This window comes from Hyposmocoma kahamanoa, unplaced genomic scaffold, assembly GCF_003589595.1.
Source record: "Hyposmocoma kahamanoa isolate Upper Pololo Valley unplaced genomic scaffold, ASM358959v1 92, whole genome shotgun sequence".
NCBI classification, from domain to species: Eukaryota; Metazoa; Arthropoda; class Insecta; order Lepidoptera; family Cosmopterigidae; genus Hyposmocoma; species Hyposmocoma kahamanoa.
The window spans coordinates 14,101,241-14,119,907 of NW_020654748.1; the positions used below are offsets into that span (position 1 = coordinate 14,101,241).

Here is an 18,667-nt window from a genome sequence, read left to right on the forward strand (position 1 = left end):
TAACAGTTTATAATTTTCATTCTTTTAACACATATGTCAACTTTATTTATGTGATCCCCTAGAAAAAAAATTAAAAAAATATTCATAAAATTGAACAGTTCTTATTAGTAGAGTGAATGTTGCTAAAAGGTTGCACAGAATTTAAATACATATATAGTATTGTAGTTAACGGCAGCGTCTTAAAAAAACTTCATGTCAATGGAACACATGTTACATAGCTATAAATAATACATTTAATTGCTTAAACCCTTAATGAATGGTGTCTTTTTAGACTTATGTATATTTCTGAGGTCTGTACCTAATGCTAGAGGACAATGGTAGTGTACAATGCCGCAACATCTTGTAATATATCATAACTTTAACTCGATTTCGTTATTTTTATTTTATAGATTTTCTCGTTAGGTATCAAGTCAGATAATGATAATGAGATAGTCAGACCAACACGACCATAGGTTTACACTGTATTCAGCGAAAACTGAAGTCTAGATAATGGCCTTTTATAACTGATCTGATAAGGGATTGGCTAAACAATGGATTTCATATATACTGGAAATAAGCAGTTACATAAAATTGTGCATACATACATTATTGGCGTGATTTAATTTAATGTTGATAGTTTTTTAAGTTGAATTTTTTTTCTAACAGTATGTTACAGTTCATACACCTATAGCCGTTGGTTTGTTGACGATCAAATAGACAAATTGTAAATGTTTAAATAACTGGATCTTTCTATATATAGAGTGTCACGGGTTGTACACCTTAAACTACTAACTGTTAACGATCAAAAGAGAACAATATCCTTTGCTCTTAGCGAAACAACGACAAAAATAAACTTTACTAAGAAAATTAACAATACCCTGTAAGCACTGTTCAGCTTCATTATTTGATTGTAATGCCCATCTGTACATCGTGTTCTCATTGAAAACAATTTAATGAGCCAAAATTTATGCACAGCTGCGTATACACGCACATGCGTACGTTTTAGAATCAAAAAATACCTCTTTGTTTTAGAATCAAAAAATACCTCTTTGTCAATAACTAGGTCAAATGAAATTCAAAAAAATATTGTTATGTATAGTGATGAAATGGGTAAAAATATAGGTTTGCAACTTAACCACCTAGGAATAAAATTAACAAATATTTGCATGCCAGGTGCAACATACTGTAAAATATTAGATAGTATTTTGTCAACTAAATTTGACAAAGACACTTCATTAATAATTTTAATTGGCAGAAGAGGAAAATGTAACAAAAAAGATTTAATACAATATTTTTCACAATTAAATAATTTAATTAATATAAAAGAAATTATTTTGTTAGCTTTTCCCTTCAGCAATAGCCTCACAACAAGTGAAAATAATTTGAGACATAACTTAAATAGAACTTTACACAGCTTGACATTTCATTGTAGTAAATTTCATTTTATGGATACTAATAATTTTATTAGTAAATATTTTTATTTGACTAAAGATAGGTATTATCTTTCTAGTTATTTTAGGAGACAGATAGCAGAGTTGCTATCATATTATATTAATAATTCAGCCAAATCATTGGCTACCAGACCGGCTGCTTCTATTGAGCAGTCCGTTGACATTGGTCAGTTTACTGACAATAATCATTCTGTTGAAAATAATTCAACTTCTAATTATTTAAATTAATTAATAAGACAACGGAGAGATACTCTTGCAACACAATGACAATAAAAAACCAACCTAAAACACACAGAAATAAAATAAATTGTATATTAAACCTGGTGCATCAAAATATTCAAGGCATGAAAGGCAAAGAGTTAGAAATAGAATTATTTATTAACTGTAATAATATTGATATTCTGTGTATTACTGAACACCACTTTCTATCAAAACATCAGTTCATGTTTAGCTTCAACAATCACCAGGTGGCTAGTTCGTTCAGCAGAGAAAAAGCTATTCATGGCGGCTCTTTAATTCTTATTAAAAATAATTTAAAATTTAAAGAACGTACAGATATTGTGAGCCTATCTATTGAGCGGACTATAGAGATATCCTGCATAGAGCTTGAACGGCTTGTTATATTAAGCGTGTACAGACCCCCTCATTAATCTTACGAACTATTTGAAAAAAGATTAGATGAAGTTTTAGGCAAATTAAATAATCCAAATAAATATATTGCTGTTTGTGGTGACTTCAATGTTAACTTATTAGAAGATTCCAGTGCTAGTAGTAGGCTCATATCATTTTTCCAATGTTATAATCTTGTGAATCTTTTCTTGGTGCCTACTAGAATAACTTCTACTACTGCCACTTGTTTAGACAATATTTATACTAACGCCGTACCTAGTAATAAATCTATTATAAATAAATTAACTTCTGATCACTGCGGTCAATTGGCCACTTTTAACATAACTGTTGACAAAATGCCAAAAAAGGATATCACATGTGTTCCGATAAATAATGGTCGACTTAAAGCTTCATAGAAATAATGTAATGCTTAAACTAACTGAACTTCCGTACGTTAACGATCCCAATAAATTGTATAATTCAGTTTTCAACATAGTCAAAAGTGAACGTGATAACGTTTTTAGGTCCAAGATCATAACTATTAATAATTCATTGAAATTTAGTGATTGGGCGACTGTGGGAATTCACAAAAGTAGACAAAGACTATATGATCTTTACGATGAAAGGACTTATAACACTAGTAACAGTTTTAATGATTTTGTTAGGAAATATTCGAAAATGTTTAAACGTGTTTGTGTTGCAGCCAAAGCAATGTTTATAAATAATAAAATAAAAAGCAGCGCGAATGTAGTAAAAGCGACTTGGAATATTATAAACAGCGAAACTGGAAAGGTCAAACCTCGTAACTTAGATTTTCAACTAAGATTTAATGACAAAATTGTAAACACAGACGCAGAAGTTGCTAAAATATTTGAAAATTTTTTTACTGACATTCCAATTTTGACTACTAAGTCGTTAAATTCATCTCCCACCGCCGCTGAATCCTTATTAAAAGAAAATAATGCAGTTAGTATCACTAATTTAAGGTTCCGTCATGTATTTCCAAACAATATTGTTAAAGCCTTTAAGTCTATAAACATAAAAAATCTGCTGATCTTGATGGTCTTTCAGTCAGAGTAATTAGTTCTATAGTTGATTGTATTGCGCCTTATTTAGCCTGTGTCTTTAATAAACGTGTTGATGATGGTGTCTTTCCTGACCTCATGAAGCAAAGTAAAGTTATTCCACTTTTCAAATCTGGTAGTATTTCTGATCCCACCAATTTCAGACCTATATCAATACTACCAACTCTCAGTAAAATATTTGAAAAAATTATTCTAAATCAGATGCGTGCACATTTTTATAGTAATAACTTAATGTCTCCTAAACAATTTGGTTTCACTTGGGGTCGCTCTACAACCGATGCTGGTGTCGAGTTGATTAATCATATATTTGATGCATGGGAAGTCTCACATGACGCTATTGGTGTATTCTGTGACCTTTCCGAAGCTTTTGATTGTGTGCACCATGATACACTGGTCAGCAAACTTCGCCATTATGGTGTGGCGGGACGTGATCTCGACCTTCTAAAATCGTATTTGCGTGGTAGGGTACAGAGGGTCGATGTTAACGGTACGAGATCGTCAGGATCTGCAATTAGCATGGGTGTCCCTCAAGGTTCAATTCTAGGCCCATTTTTATTTTTAGTTTATATTAATGACTTACCTAGCCTTATGGAGGGTATAAAACATGAGATACTATTGTTTGCTGATGATACTTCCTTATTATTTAAAGTTAAAAGGCACCAATGTTCCTACGACGATGTGAACAATGCTATATCTAAAGTAGTTGATTGGTTTGCTGTTAATAACCTACTTCTTAATGAGAAAAAAACAAATTGTGTGAAATTTACATTACCCAATGTTAGAGAGACGGTTACAAACATTGTAGTTAGAAACGAAAAATTGAATCTTGTGGATACAGTTGTATTTCTAGGTATAACGTTAGATGCTAAATTGCAATGGGGTCCCCATATAAGTAAGTTATCAAAACGGCTCGGCTCTGCAGTGTACGCGATTAAAAAAATAAGGAAACTTTCAGACGTCGAAACCGCTAGATTGGTTTACTTCAGCTACTTTCACAGTCTAATGACATACGGCATTTTGCTTTGGGGTAATGCCGCCGTTATCAATAGAATATTTGTCCTGCAGAAACGTGCAGTTAGGGCAATTTACAATCTGGGCCCCAAAGTATCTTTGAGAGATAAGTTTAAGGAAATTAACATTCTTACACTAGCCTCACAGTACATTTATGAAAATGTAATTTATGTTAAAAGGAATAGTAATTTATTTATGAGAAATAGTGACAGACATAACATTAATACGAGGAATAGAAATAAACTAGCTTTTCTTGATAGTCGTCTTCACAAAGTCAAAAAATCATTTAAGGGGCAATGTATACGCTTCTATAACAAGATTCCGGTTGATATACAAAATTTGCCTTTCACGAGGTTTAAAACTATAGTGAAACAAAAACTTTATACTAAAGGTTATTATACAACTTCTGCGTACTTGGATGACAAAAATCCGTGGTAGTAAGCCGTTTAGCTCATGGAGGTAGTCTCGATCTCTGATGTTTCAAATAAAAAAAAATATTGTAAATGTTATTTACAAAGAGCAACCCCTAGAGTTTCTTGCTCATTCTTCTCAGGGGAATCTGCCTTACGAATGAGCGGTAGAGTTTAACTATTGTGACGATTTCAAGTGTAATAATGCTTACCTATGAAATAAAGATTATTTTGAATTTGAATTTGAATTTGTACGCACAGACACAGAAGATGTACACTACACACAGGTGTCTAAATAATGCATATGCAAATACTTGCAAAACATTGAATATACTACCTTTTTTCATATTCCTTACTCACGTTTTAACAATCTTACATAAAGAACTTGTACAACAAAGTGGTAGAGATAAGAAGTCCTAATATTTTGTCGCCACTTATACTGGAGGAAATAAATAAATATTGAAATATCTATTACTTTGATTCAATTATTTAACATTGTACATCTATATTCTAGCCAAATTCAATGTAGAAAAAATGTCAATCCACGAAAAATTGTGATTTGTTGGGTTTTCACCTGCAACTGTTTTAGTTGCCACAATTTCAATATTTTTGTCTGAAATTAGATTAAGCTATTGATAATACTAACATTTAAAGTCATGTCTGTGATGAATTTTGTTCAATAGAAGTTTCAAATCACCTAAAAATAACATACAAATTGCCAGTAATTAATTATGTGCAAAACTGTGTCATCCTTAAAGATTTTTCTTATTTGAATGGAGAGATTGCAAACATTCAAGTTTGAGTAGTAATTCTAGAACATAATCAGAAATTGATGCTTCATGAGATATGTAGCAAATCAATAAAACACAAAATATTATAACTTTGTTTCTTTTCATCTACTGTTGCCTACTTAAATAGTAGTAGCAATAATATAATAGAATTAAAAAATTTCATTACTTTATGCCACCATTGGTTGCCTTGCAATGTTTTGTTATTAAACATTCTACATTGAATTTGGCTTGAGGCCTTTTTCGACTCTGTTGTAAAGGCCTATTTTTCAAGATACGACAAGATTGCTTTCCGGCGTCGATATGTATATAATTTTTTTTCTTGTTTTTTTTTTTTGTGTTACGTTAATACAAAAAAAATGTGTTTTCAATTACTTTTTGTGATGGTGGGCATTGAAATTTTCCATCTTGCCGAGGTACCCTAAAAAACTGGTGAGCTAAAAAGTTTGGGAACCTATGGGCTAGAGTTAGTTATTTATTTTATTGCATTATATAGCTTAACTTTTTATATACTTTGTGTGATGGATAAATTCTTATTAGTTTATTTGGTTGGTACATATGTTAAAACCAAACCTGAGTTAATAAAAAAAATTATATTAAATTTATAAATATAAGTACCAAAAATAAGTAGTCATCAGTGAACAGTCTTTTATGGCAGCTCTGACATTTGCATCCAAGGTAAGTGATGCAACAACACAAAGCAATAATTATGGTACTTCATTGTACTTCAAGTTTTTGATGTAAACTTCACTTGATTGCTTATCACTGAACATGGCGTGGCATGAAAAAAGATGACATGACACCACAGACAATTTCCAATAAAATTTTTTAGCTTAGGTAAAAAGAGATATTTTTTTTATACCAGTATTTCACAACCTTTTATTTTATCGTAATACAATATTAGCGATTATCTAATTGATTTAAATTCATTTTTATGGTAAGAAATAAAGAAAAGGTTACTAAAATTACGTAAAATAATAAAAAATATTTTACATAACTTTAGTAGTTTTGAGACATTAATATCATGTCACAGGCCCAGATCATGAGTAATACTTTTTGGTCTAAATTGTATGTAACTGAAATAAGAAAAATTTAAAAAGATTACAAAATAGCCCAAAGTCTCCTATTATTTAGGAGAGTAAAATACCACATCAATTATTTCCGAATTAATAGTCCCTGTTGTCATGTTGCTTGCATGAATTTTTTTGGTTGTGTATAGAGTAACAACAGGGAGTTTCAATAAACAATATGTTTTTTGCCAGAGGCATAAGTTACTCACTATGCCAAAACCTGTTTCTTTTTTCAGCCTATTTGCTATCTACATTTTTATTACCATTCAGCCTTGACTGTCTCGCGATAAATAATTTAGTGAAATATCGAATTCTACAAATTTTTTACTATTACTTTCGTTTTATCTAAGAAAGTTAGTAAGCATCTATTTATGTAGTGGGCGTGTACGAATTGTAAATCGACTCTTTAACTAGAACAGTTGGTGAAAACAGGCTCAAATATACAACTCACCTTATCTCAAATACTGGACTGTAGCAAAGACTCTCAAGGACGTCTGCATAAAACAAATTTTGTAATAGTTTCCAACAAACTCTGGTTACTTTTTCATTTAACTACGATAGGTGACTAATTTAGGTTATAAAAATAGCTGTTACGGAGTCAATCTTCATTGGATCACCTTCTTAAAGCTTGATATTTTGGTAGCATTATTACTTTGAACCGAAGGAACTAAATTTACCCTTACACTAACTAATTCTAAACGTAATTTTAACAATTTGCTAAATAAAATAAAATACAATCCACTCCCATTTGAAAAAAAGAAAGTGACACCAGGTGTCACAGATAAAAAAAGACAGAAGGAATAGGAATACGACTGAATGGTTTGTTTGAGTGAACAACTTCCATTCTGTACAAGATCTAAAGTTAATGAAACGAGCATATACTTTATTAACGCCATCTATTAAATTCAAGAAGTAACGTAATTTTATGTTAATTCCGCCATCTAGTGTCAAGTAGAAAAGAAGCCATATGTAAGTTCTTAAATTAAACAAAATTCACGATAGATGTCACTACATGCACAAAAAATACAAAAATAATGTCTCAATAAACAAATCGTTTGTTTTGTGGAGGACTTTTAACAGTTTGGCTTTCTGCGCCATCAGAGAACGATCAAGTCCTAGCGCCCACCGCAAAGTGGAGGCAATTGTGCTAATGAATGTCTTTTTTACACTCATTAAAGTGCAATTAACGTGTCATCGTCAGAGGATGAGAAAAGTACCCAGTTAGTTTCAATAGAAGGTGATTTTGGGTAGACCCTTAATATTTCTGAAATTGCGCTAAACTTCAAAGGTGGTGTAATTTTCTGCATTCTTGTTTCTTCCTGCTATTATGTTTAATCGGGCAAATTTAATGAAATTCACATTGGATCAATGTCGTCACATAAATGTTTAATTAATATGTTTGTGGCAGATCCACGTCCAAAACCCAATAACATAATGATGGCGGGGCTCACTTCATGTTCCCGCTGCGACCCCGCCGCACCCTTGACGGCGTGGTAAACAGCCAAAATGTGTAAGATTGTAAGTCTTGAATCTTGCAACCAATTTTGGCGCGATGACAACTCATGGATTTTCCGTGCTCGTCGTAATCTACAGTCTCGCGCCATTTAACGTCATACCATTTGTCCATAAATGTGAAATCCTTGCGCCGCGGTATTTGCGAATTCATATCCATGTTTTGTACGTAGGATGTGTGATTGAGAACTGAATGCCATTAGAGAGAAGCCGTAAGTGGTCTAAATTATAGGTACCTGTCCATTTTACCGCAGACGATCGGAATCACGCGAAAAGATGTAATCATGAACTCGCAGCTTAAATTAATAATAATCGTACATTCATTTCTCTCGCCAAATTTTGGTTACAAAATATTTGTAACAAAAACAGATCTTACATTCACTTGAGTTTAAGTGAGAAAGTCTGTTGGAGACTAAAGTCTAAACTCGTCATCAAGAATCAGTGTCATAAGGCTTCCAGGCTCCCAAACGCGAACGTATTGCAATTAAGTTTAGGTACAACAAATTTGGCAAAAATGTCAACATAAATATATTAAACTATTTCAAACTATATTATAAAGAAGCAACCGGTTAAAGCAAACCTAGATTCGGCTTGCCGCTTGTGCACGCGCGCCTCAATGGCTTCACGATTATTAAACGTGTGAGCGATACACTTTATGATGAATGTGATTTAGCTAGCGTCTAGATTATTTAATGGTATCTTGGGCATTACTCATGTACGTCAGTAATTCCGAGTGAAAAAGCACCTCGCAACTAAAAACAATAAAACACAAATATTTTTCTATTTCATATTTATTAACTATGATATTTTTAGAATTGGTACTTCAAAAGCTAGATACTAAAATATTATTGTATTAGCCAAAGGAAGTAGTACCAGCATTACAATGAACCCATCTGGTGAACTGGGAAACATGCAATCAAGTTATAGTGTTATCAAGTGCCTCTACCTACAACTTACAGATATGTATAAAACTATTTAACAAAACTTAAATCAGTGTATAAAGTCCACTGCCGCAAAAAATGCGATAATCATGACTATTCACTATTCAATTCCAATCTTCAAGTAATATAAATAAATACCTAAATAGGTAGTAGATGTAGGATTGTTAAGGGAAAATTTACTGATGCTAATGTTCACTGGGACAAGGTACGGTATTGTAGGAAATTTCTAATAGAAAATGTCAAGTTTTTGCAACAAAAAAACGTGTTACTACCTAAATCTAACCTTAAATTCCATAATTTGTTACTCCCTATAAATTATTGAAAAGAAATCTTAAACCTTGTTACCATGAGTAACAAATATAGAATATATAATCTGGTAAAGTTGCGATATAGCGATCGTCGAATCAATTAAGCAACCATAATAACGGTTACGACTGTCTCCTTGGTCAACTGCGTGGCATTCTACTATCAGCCATAAATACGTAAATGTGACACGTGTAATAAAGTTTTCTTGTACACCTGGCCGGATTATCTGCCGATGACACTACTCAATTTTATATAGCTTAAATCTGGTATTTAATGGGTTTTCTAGACGTTTTAATGGAAGGTTTCCACGCAATTTAGCTTACGTGGTAAAGCTAAATACACCCTAAGATCGTTCCATAAGTGTTTACCGATAATATACGGAAAGGGGCACAATGTTTTTCAATACTTTGTCGAAGTGCAAAACTTCATGTCATGTAATTTTGACTTCTCTCGATTGATTGAACAGAATTCGAACGTATTTTCACACATAATCGAATTTTTAAAGTAAAAACTTGGAAAAGGGAAAAATAGCGGGTTTTTGTGATCACGCTTAGTTACACGGTTTCGTTCAACTTAACCCATTAAGCGCCAAAATAAAACTACTAGTATTTTAACGATTAATAATTTAATTTCTAATCATTAGGAACATAAAGAAGCACAATAGAAAGAAAAAAGAAACTTTTTTATTATTTGGATGATTTTAGAGGGGTGTACTCGTCCGAGTACAGCGGCTACTTAGCGGTAATAAAGTTCAAGACACTCCCTTTCTATACACAGTGTTTATAAACAAATTTTGCATTGCCAGCAGTTCGCTGGCAACGCAAAATTTGTGCGTGACAAACTGCACAGCGTAATTGTTTCTCCATTTTTGGAGGGTAGTATCCAAGTCATCTTGTAATCTAAATCTAACTGAAATGAGCGCCTGTTGTTCTCTCTTGCATATAAATCTGTATTTAAATATGAGTAGGATTCAGGTCTTTGACAGCCTCCTTGACAGCCGCTTTTCTTTGACTTGCCTCACAAACTTCTTTAAGCCTTGACGAATAAATATGGTCACATTTACACCAATTTGGTATTCTTTCCTGCTGATATCATCGATGTCGCTTTGCAGCTAATGATACTTCGTCACTACTATCTTCATCACTATCAAGTGAATGTACAAAAACTTCAATATTTCCGGGAACGTGTCGTGGCAATGACGAAATAACCATGTTCTCATCGTCTCTTTCTTCTTCATCCGTAAAATTGCAAAATCATATTTAACCTAATCATCGCTTTCATCTAAAACGGCTTCAATGGCGTCTTCTAATCCCTTATAGTTGGTAATAGCCTGAAAACGTTTTGAAGTCATTGTTAGTAAAGGGAAAGAAAAAAAAAATGCGCATGTTAGTTCCCGCTGTACTCGGACGAGTACAGAATTATTTGCAAGAACATATTTTCTCTAATATTTATATTTACATTTGAATTCTACACTAAATATGATTTTATGCAATGGTAAGTACTAAATTGAGATATTTACTGAAAACAAATTCTAATCTAAATATTGCAATATACATAACAACAATGTACACTTACCTGAGACGACGTTCTGTTCTAAATGTATGCGATGCTCATAATGACACAATTCAAGATCTACACTCATAAAACATTATTATTTCAATAAGTTGTTTTTCTCAAAATGAAAAATACTACCCTCAAGAATCTTATAAAATACAGAAATGTTAAACCGAAGATACAATGTTTAACTGTACTCAAAATTAAATTACATTTGATCTCAATATTGAACTCAAAATTATATTTCGAATTTCCAAATTATTTGTCATCTTATAATTATTAATATTATAACAAACTAGTGGAGTAATTTTACATAAAATAATTGAATATTTGTTATCTTTTGTAATGAATAAAACTAAAATTGCATACAATATTTAAATTTATCATTTTATTTTTAATTTATTTGTATACTTACGCCCTTAAATTCCCATAGGGGTAGGCAGAGACTCTCGATCGCCACTTAGCACGATCCTTACAAACCTCTCTTGCTTCACTTACATTCATCAATCTTTTCATACATGCCCTGTTATTCTTCTCACTCCACTCCGGACTTTTTAAGAGCACTCTCAATTTGATCAGAGAATGTTGTTTGTGGTCGTCGTCTTCCAAAGATTCCTTCTACGTTAGCTCCATATATTTCTTTCGTTAATTATAAACTCCTCCCACCACCTCAGCATACTATATTATACCATACCATATTATATTATACTATATACATACATATTATATACCATATTACCATATAATATTATACCATATTTTTTATGGATCACAGCATTCTTCACTCTGTCCCAAAGCCGCACACCACATATTTCTCATTTTTACTTTGGATTGGATTATTTAAATTTTAATTAATTTTTGAGTCACTTAAATTAAGCAGAACGTTTAACTCCCATGTGTAGAGTTCACTGTTAGCAAAATTGTCATCTAGTCACAAGAAATCTATAAAAGAAACTTTGAATAAAATGATTAAAATATCTCATTAACCATTGCAAGTGGTAGCTCAATGATTGCAAGCATGCGTACCAAATCATTATTATTAATTAACTTTGAAGACTAGTACATGACATAGATTTTAGTTTCTATCCGACATGAAGTATTTCAATGATATCTCACATAGAAACAAAACAACATTAAAGCATAAACAATTTTAAAAAACGCTTAGAAAAAACGTCATTGTCGTCATAGTGATAGGGTTAATTTTTTTTTAAATTGCTTATCTGCGCCGTTGTCACGTAGTGATACGGTGTTACTACGGGAAAAAAGGTGAACAACTTTTGAACTCTCAATGTAAACAGCATATATATTTGATATGTCTCAATATTCAGGAAGCAGTGCAGGTCATTGCACTCATTTATAGCTGGACGGATGACCTGAGCTATATTCATAGCAAGGGAAGCTGGTATGTTGTATATTATTACGGAGGGCCTATACATAGTGGGGCACTATAAGTTTCTGGAATGAATAAGAAAAAAAATACACACATCAAAAGTGTCTAGGGATCAAGTGAATATTTTTGAAATAAAAATTATTTAAGCAATATTTACCAAATCCAGTCTTCCAGGACGACTTCTTACTTTAATGCTTATGTTTTATTTAACCGCTTACCCCTATATTTAATTAAAATAAACTAGAATTGATGTTTTTGCAAATTGTGGGAAAAAACTCAAATTAACGGCGTCAATTAAATGACAAAAAAATGAATGTGAAAAAAAAAAACGAAAAAAAACGAAAATGATGATTTTGCTCATTTTTATTGTAAAGATAAGAAAATTAATAATCTGTATTTCCACCATTAACACGAATCACACAATTACAGCGATTTGGCATGCTTAAGATGAGTTCATCAAAATCACTTTGTGGAATGGCCGCCCATGTGTTTTGTAACAAGTCAAAATATTGTTGTAGAGTATGTACGGTATGCATACTCGGCACAGCTCTTCTTTGAAGCATATCCCATGCGTGCACAATTGGATTGAGGTCTGGCGATTGAGCAGGCCACGGCAGAACGTTGATACGAGCTTCGGCAAGAATGCGTGTTACGACTCTAGCCGTGTGTGGACGTGCGTTGTCATGCATTAGTTGAAATGAATCACCCAACTGGCCTCGCAAAGGGATGATAACATCTGAAACAATCCTCTCTGCGTAAACTTGAACATTGAGGTTACCCCTGATCCAAATGAGATCGGTTCTTCCGCCGATCCAAATACCGGCCCATATCATTATTGTTCCCCCACCATATGGATGAACTTCCTGACAATATCTCAAACGTTCATGACGTCCAGATGTTCTCCAAACTCGACTACGTCTTGTATCCGGTCTCATACCGAAGCGGGATTCATCCGAAAAGCACACATAGCGCCAGTCTTCTTCCTCCCAGTTTCTGTGTTCGCGAGCCCATCGTAAACGGGTCCTGCGATTGCAGGGTGCTATAGGTGGAACTCTGAGCGGCCTTCGGGATCGCAGACCCACTTCACGTAAACGATTTCGGATTGTTTGATCGCTTATTAGCAAGCCTGAGGAGCTGTGGAGCCTCGTAATCAACATCATGGCGGTCATGGTACGATTCCGTCGAGCAGTATTTTGGATATACCGGTCCTGTCTGCGAGTCGTGATGCGAGATCGTCCTCCATGTCGCTCGGCCACGCTGCCCGTCATGCGATAGCGCGTCCAGAGGCGACTTATGACGCTCTGTGTAGTGTTAAGAGTGAAAGCCACAGCACGTTGCCTGGAACCAGCTTCCAACATTCCGACGGCTCGCATCATCACTTCTCGGGTTAAATGATGTCGTCTCTCCATAATAATGTAAATTGTTTCGGTTCCGATGCAGATATTGTAATGATTTTGTCAATACGCTATAACTCATTTTTATACAAAACCACATTGACAATCGATTTTCTTCTTATTATCGAATTTTAAACAATATTCCTTATTTAAATGTTAAAACTCACTAAAAAGTATCAATAGCGATACAAAAAAGTTAATATAATTAACCCTAATTGCAGCAATACTCTTAAACGTACTTGATCCCTAGACACTTTTGATGTGTGTACTATGAACGGTGTTTTTGCAGGAATGCAGGGTGTGAAAGAAAGATCTTCTGTTCGTTTTCAATATGCTGAATGTAATGTACTTAGAAATGAATACAAAAAAGAAGAATATTTAAAACAATGCGTCTGATGCGCTAATTCTCGCAGAGTAAGAAAAAAAATTACAGCTCCGATGTGAGGAGAAGTGCGAGAGGCGGGCGGGCTGCGCTTTTTTGTCGCGTGCGTTAACAAATGATCAGAAATGAATTTATTGTTTCTCAAAATATTATTATTAGCGTTAATGCACTTTTTCATACGAATGAACTAATTTTGAAAACATTTATGCCACTCCTTCGTGACAATCTCTGAAACATTTTTTTCGTACTCTTCGGCAGCCTCTTCAGGTGATGAAAATCGTTGGCCGCATAACTGGTTCTTAATTTTTGGAAATAAATAAAAGTCACCAGGTGCCAGGTCGGGACTGTACGCGGGATGGCTCATAACGTCAACGTTGTTCACCGTCAAAAATTAATTTGTTTGTCTGGCCGTGTGAGAACTGGCATTATCGTGGTGCAAGACGATACGGTTTTTACGGTTATTTTTACGGAGTTTGTCAAAAACTTCCGGCAAACAAATGGTCGTGTACCAATCATTATTCACGGTACAACGATTCTCCAAAGTAACAGTATCCACGTGTCCAGTTTTATTCAAAAAATAAGCAATCATCCGCTTAGAGGCACTTTGCACGCGCGCCACTTAGGTTGGTTTCGGCTAATCTCGAAAGACCCATACGCTCGACTGCTTATTTGTTTTGGGATCGTAACTATAAATCCATCTTTCGTCACCTGTTACTATGTTCCACACCATATTTGACGTGGCTTCGTTGAATCTGGTAAGCATGGCATTGCACCAAGTGACGCGATCTGTTTTTTGAGCCTTAGTCAAATTGTGTGGGATCCACCGAGAACACAGCTTTTTCACACCCAAATCACGAAATTCGTCACTAAGATTCACACAACCGCGTTTGAATTCTGCAAACCAGCTATAAATGGTCGTCTTGCATGGTGCTTCATCGCCAAAAGCAGTTTAAAGCCGAGCGAAGTTCCGCTGAACAGTTAAATTATACTTAAAGTAATAGTTAATCATACTACGCAAATTTTCACGAGTTAAATCCATGGTGATATAGAGAACCAATTTCTAAAATGACGCCACAATGTAAAAACAAGTAGCAGTCAGATGAAACAAACTGTATTCTATTGCCAAAGAGTTCTATTTTCAAATGTTGTGTTCTATTTTCATCGTACTGCGATTTGCGATGATGCATCAATTTTTAATAATTCATTATTGTTTGAAGGCATTTTCAAAAGTCAATCCTTCAAATTGGCGACTGAAATTATAGCTGCAACGCATACATTATTGTGAAATTTATAATTAAATTGAAAAGAATTAGCAACTTAATTCTTTTCACCTGTAACAACACTCCAAGATGATAATTTTCGCACTTCGCCTGGGCTCTTTAAGATTCCAAATGTAGATTCCAAATGAAGATAATGTGTCAAATCAGTTACTTCTGTAATGTATAATATAAAATGTGTAATGTATGTATTCTTACAAGAAAGATTTTCATAAGTCAAGTGAGCTGGGTCATGTCAGAGCCAAGGTACTTTTACGTCATGTAATATTAATCAGAAACCTAACGAATAAAAACTATCATAAACCCACAGTAACAAAGGACAGTAACTTACCGGTAGCGTTCACTTGATCCATCGAACATCAGTTAGTCTTTAATTTCACGATTTGTCTTACTTGGTGGTTTTCTGGGCAATCGGTAAGTATATTAGAGATTAGAGAGTCAACGAATGACACATTACCTAACATGACTCGTATTCTCAATATTTTTTTTGTAAAATGCAGAATTTCTGAATTTCACGAATTGCCTGTTACGTTATATGAAATATGGTTCAATTAAATGAACCTTTCTTAAGGAATTAATACTTATATATTAACCTAACATAACCGCTTAATTAATTTGTAAATAATCATCGTCATTTAAGAAATTTTAAAGGGATTCCTAATCATTTTAGTAACCGGACAAATATTTATATGAAACGATTGAATTTAGCGAACGTTGACTTCTTGCATCTGAGAATGATTCTCGTTAACATTAATATCAATAAAAGTCGGAGATGCCTTCAAAATCAAAATGTGTTAATTCCTGTTTTGTGTAAAGTACTTGTACCAAAGTCAACGTGGATTTTTGACGTTAATTAACATATTTATGTCTCATCACTTCTTATTTTGTAAGTGTATACGTGGAGTTTTCGTTTACGAAATGATTTTCATCATCACTGCCACACGTCACTCCAAGAGTATAGTGGAAGTACATGGGCAACAGCGTCTGCCGTGAATTAATAAGGAGCCTGGTTAATTTTGCTCCGGGCTTAAAAATAAAAAATAGAACGTGAATTTAGATTAAGCGGTCTAGTTTCAGTAGGTACTTATATAATATTAAAGTACTACAACGTAAACCTGTATTGAGGGATGTTGAGTTGAAAAAAAGAATGCAAATTGCACTGTCTTCGGAAGAAAGAAAGGCACAAGCAGCAAATTCTAGATTCGTAGATAAAATGTGATTCGGAGATAAAAATATTTATCAGATTTTTCTAATAAAAATAATAGTTTAAATATACATTTGATATTAAGTAGCTTATTTATATTATAAATACATGCCACATATTTTATACAGAAACTGTAATTGTATTTTAATGTTTCGTTTTTAAAAAATACCTCAATTTTCACTTTTAACTTAGTAGAAAAAAATGTAGAAAATATTATAACTGCATATAAAGGGCATAACTGTATTACAAAATTTGACTTTTAATACTTGACTAATGAATAGAACTAAAGGGTACAAATTGTTTTCCTTATTTCGCAGTCATACTTTATTATTTATTGTAATATTTGTAAATTAAATCCGATGGAAGTCATACAATTTTATTTAAAACTAGCATGGGCTCTAAAGTTCAACCATATCTTAAAATGTTCCTCATTTAATAATGTCACGTAATTTTAAGATACCATGCAATTATCTTTGAATTATCTTGACTCAATAAAGATTTATTATTATTACAATTGTTTTCCGTTGTGACTTTCTTGTGCTATTATACTGTAATGTAATTAAACTACATAATAAGGGCACAGTTCCATACATTACTTAGTAAAATCCTTTATTATTTTAAATCTTTTGATATTTTGGTGTTTTAAACATAATCAACGTCAAATTATGACCTTTTATTGTAAAAAACCTGATTATTGAAGTCAGTTATGCCCTTTGATATATATAGTTTGCTATATATTCAACAATTATTGTGATATATTTCCACAAAATAATGGCTAGATTGGCTTTTATTTCCTAATCTCGGATATGTATGTACTTAAATCGATTCTGATAAAAATGTTATTATTATTCTTATTAGGGTGGCTTCATTCGGGGCATATGTAGCCCCTCATCACTGCGACCATCAGTTGATCTATTGTGATCACCACTAATTACAGTTCGGAGCCAAGGCCGACAGCATTAAAGAACTGAAGGACTTTCCTGTCTCCGACAAATTTAATGTCCTCTGGTTGTGGCATGTGCCTTCGAAGCTCCATACTGGGAAGGCCCCCATCAGGGGGTAACATTGGGTGAGAAGATGAGCAGGAGTTTAATCCGCCTTGTGGCAGAATCTACACTCTCTGTTCTCTCTCTGCTCAATATTTGACATGTGCTTGTTCAAGCCATAATGTCCTGTTACGACTCTAGTGAGCATTTCGATGCCATTCCTGTCTAATGATAGAGCTTATCTACAGTGTTTGGCACTGTAGGCAGCTATCAGGGCTTTTGAATGCTCAACACCCTTACTCTGTAGCCACACTTCTCGGGAGACGTGTGTGCTCTCATTCATTACAGTGAGCTTTGCTAGGCTGTATGCTATCCCTATATAGAGTTCGGGTCCAATTAAGGTTTCCCTAGCACCAGCCTTTGCCAGTTCGTCTGCTACCTCATTTCCCTCGACGTCAGAGTGACCTGGAACCTAGCGCAGGACCACTTTATTCCTTTCCCCGAGAGAATTTAGTATAGTCACACAATTCTCTACAATCCTCGAAGTTTCGGTGACAGAGGTAGAGGTAGAGCGGCTTGACTATCTGAGTTTATGTAAATATACTTGTTATCGAAGCCTCTTTTCAGGTTCAAATCCGCACAAGCAATTATGGCGTACATTTCGGCCTGAAAGATAGAGGAGTGTCGTCCCAAATTCGTCTTATAGTTGAGCCTGGGTCTCACGCCGTGTATACCACAGCCTACGTTGGATCCCATCTTAGACCCATCGGTATACCAAAGAAGGCTACCGTCATTCCAGATAAGACTATTGGTTTTCCAGTTCAAAAAACTGGAATATGAATGATATATGAAATGGGTGGAATTTCCACATGGTAGAGTTTTTTGAAATTTTGCTTGGGAAGCATGACATCAGAAGTCATTCCCAGAAAAGAATGTTCCAGAATTGAGTCCTGTACTGTTCCACCTTAGGGTTTGATCTAGGGTTATCCCAAGATATTTAACTTCTGTGGAAAAACTTACAATCCTGCCACCAAGGATACGTTAAACTAGTTTATCTAGTTTCCGCTTCCTAGTGAAGAGGACTATGGTTGTCTTTTCCGCGTTAATAGATAATTCTTTACCATGCGGAAATGGTGTCAAGAGCTCCTTGAATAAGTGTGTGACCTGTGATCACTAGGTCATCCGCATATCCCTGAGCGTCAATATTCAGTTCGGCCAACCAATACAGGAGCTGATCCACAGCAAGGGTCCACAGGAGAGGAGAAATTACCCCACCTTGCGGCCAGCCCCTGACCGTGGAAGCCACAAGCCGGTCCCC

At 34.1% G+C, this 18,667-nt stretch overlaps 1 protein-coding gene across 1 annotated transcript in view; it reads right to left on the minus strand.

Moving 5' to 3' along the window:
• LOC113236531 (elongation of very long chain fatty acids protein AAEL008004-like) overlaps positions 1 to 6,999 on the minus strand; it is a 31,451-nt gene extending 24,452 nt beyond the window's left edge. Inside the window, exon 1 of the mRNA XM_026472647.1 lies at positions 6,855 to 6,999. The gene's annotated coding sequence lies outside the window, so the exon portion shown is untranslated. The remainder of the gene's footprint in view (positions 1 to 6,854) is intronic.
• Positions 7,000 to 18,667: the final 11,668 nt, after the last annotated feature.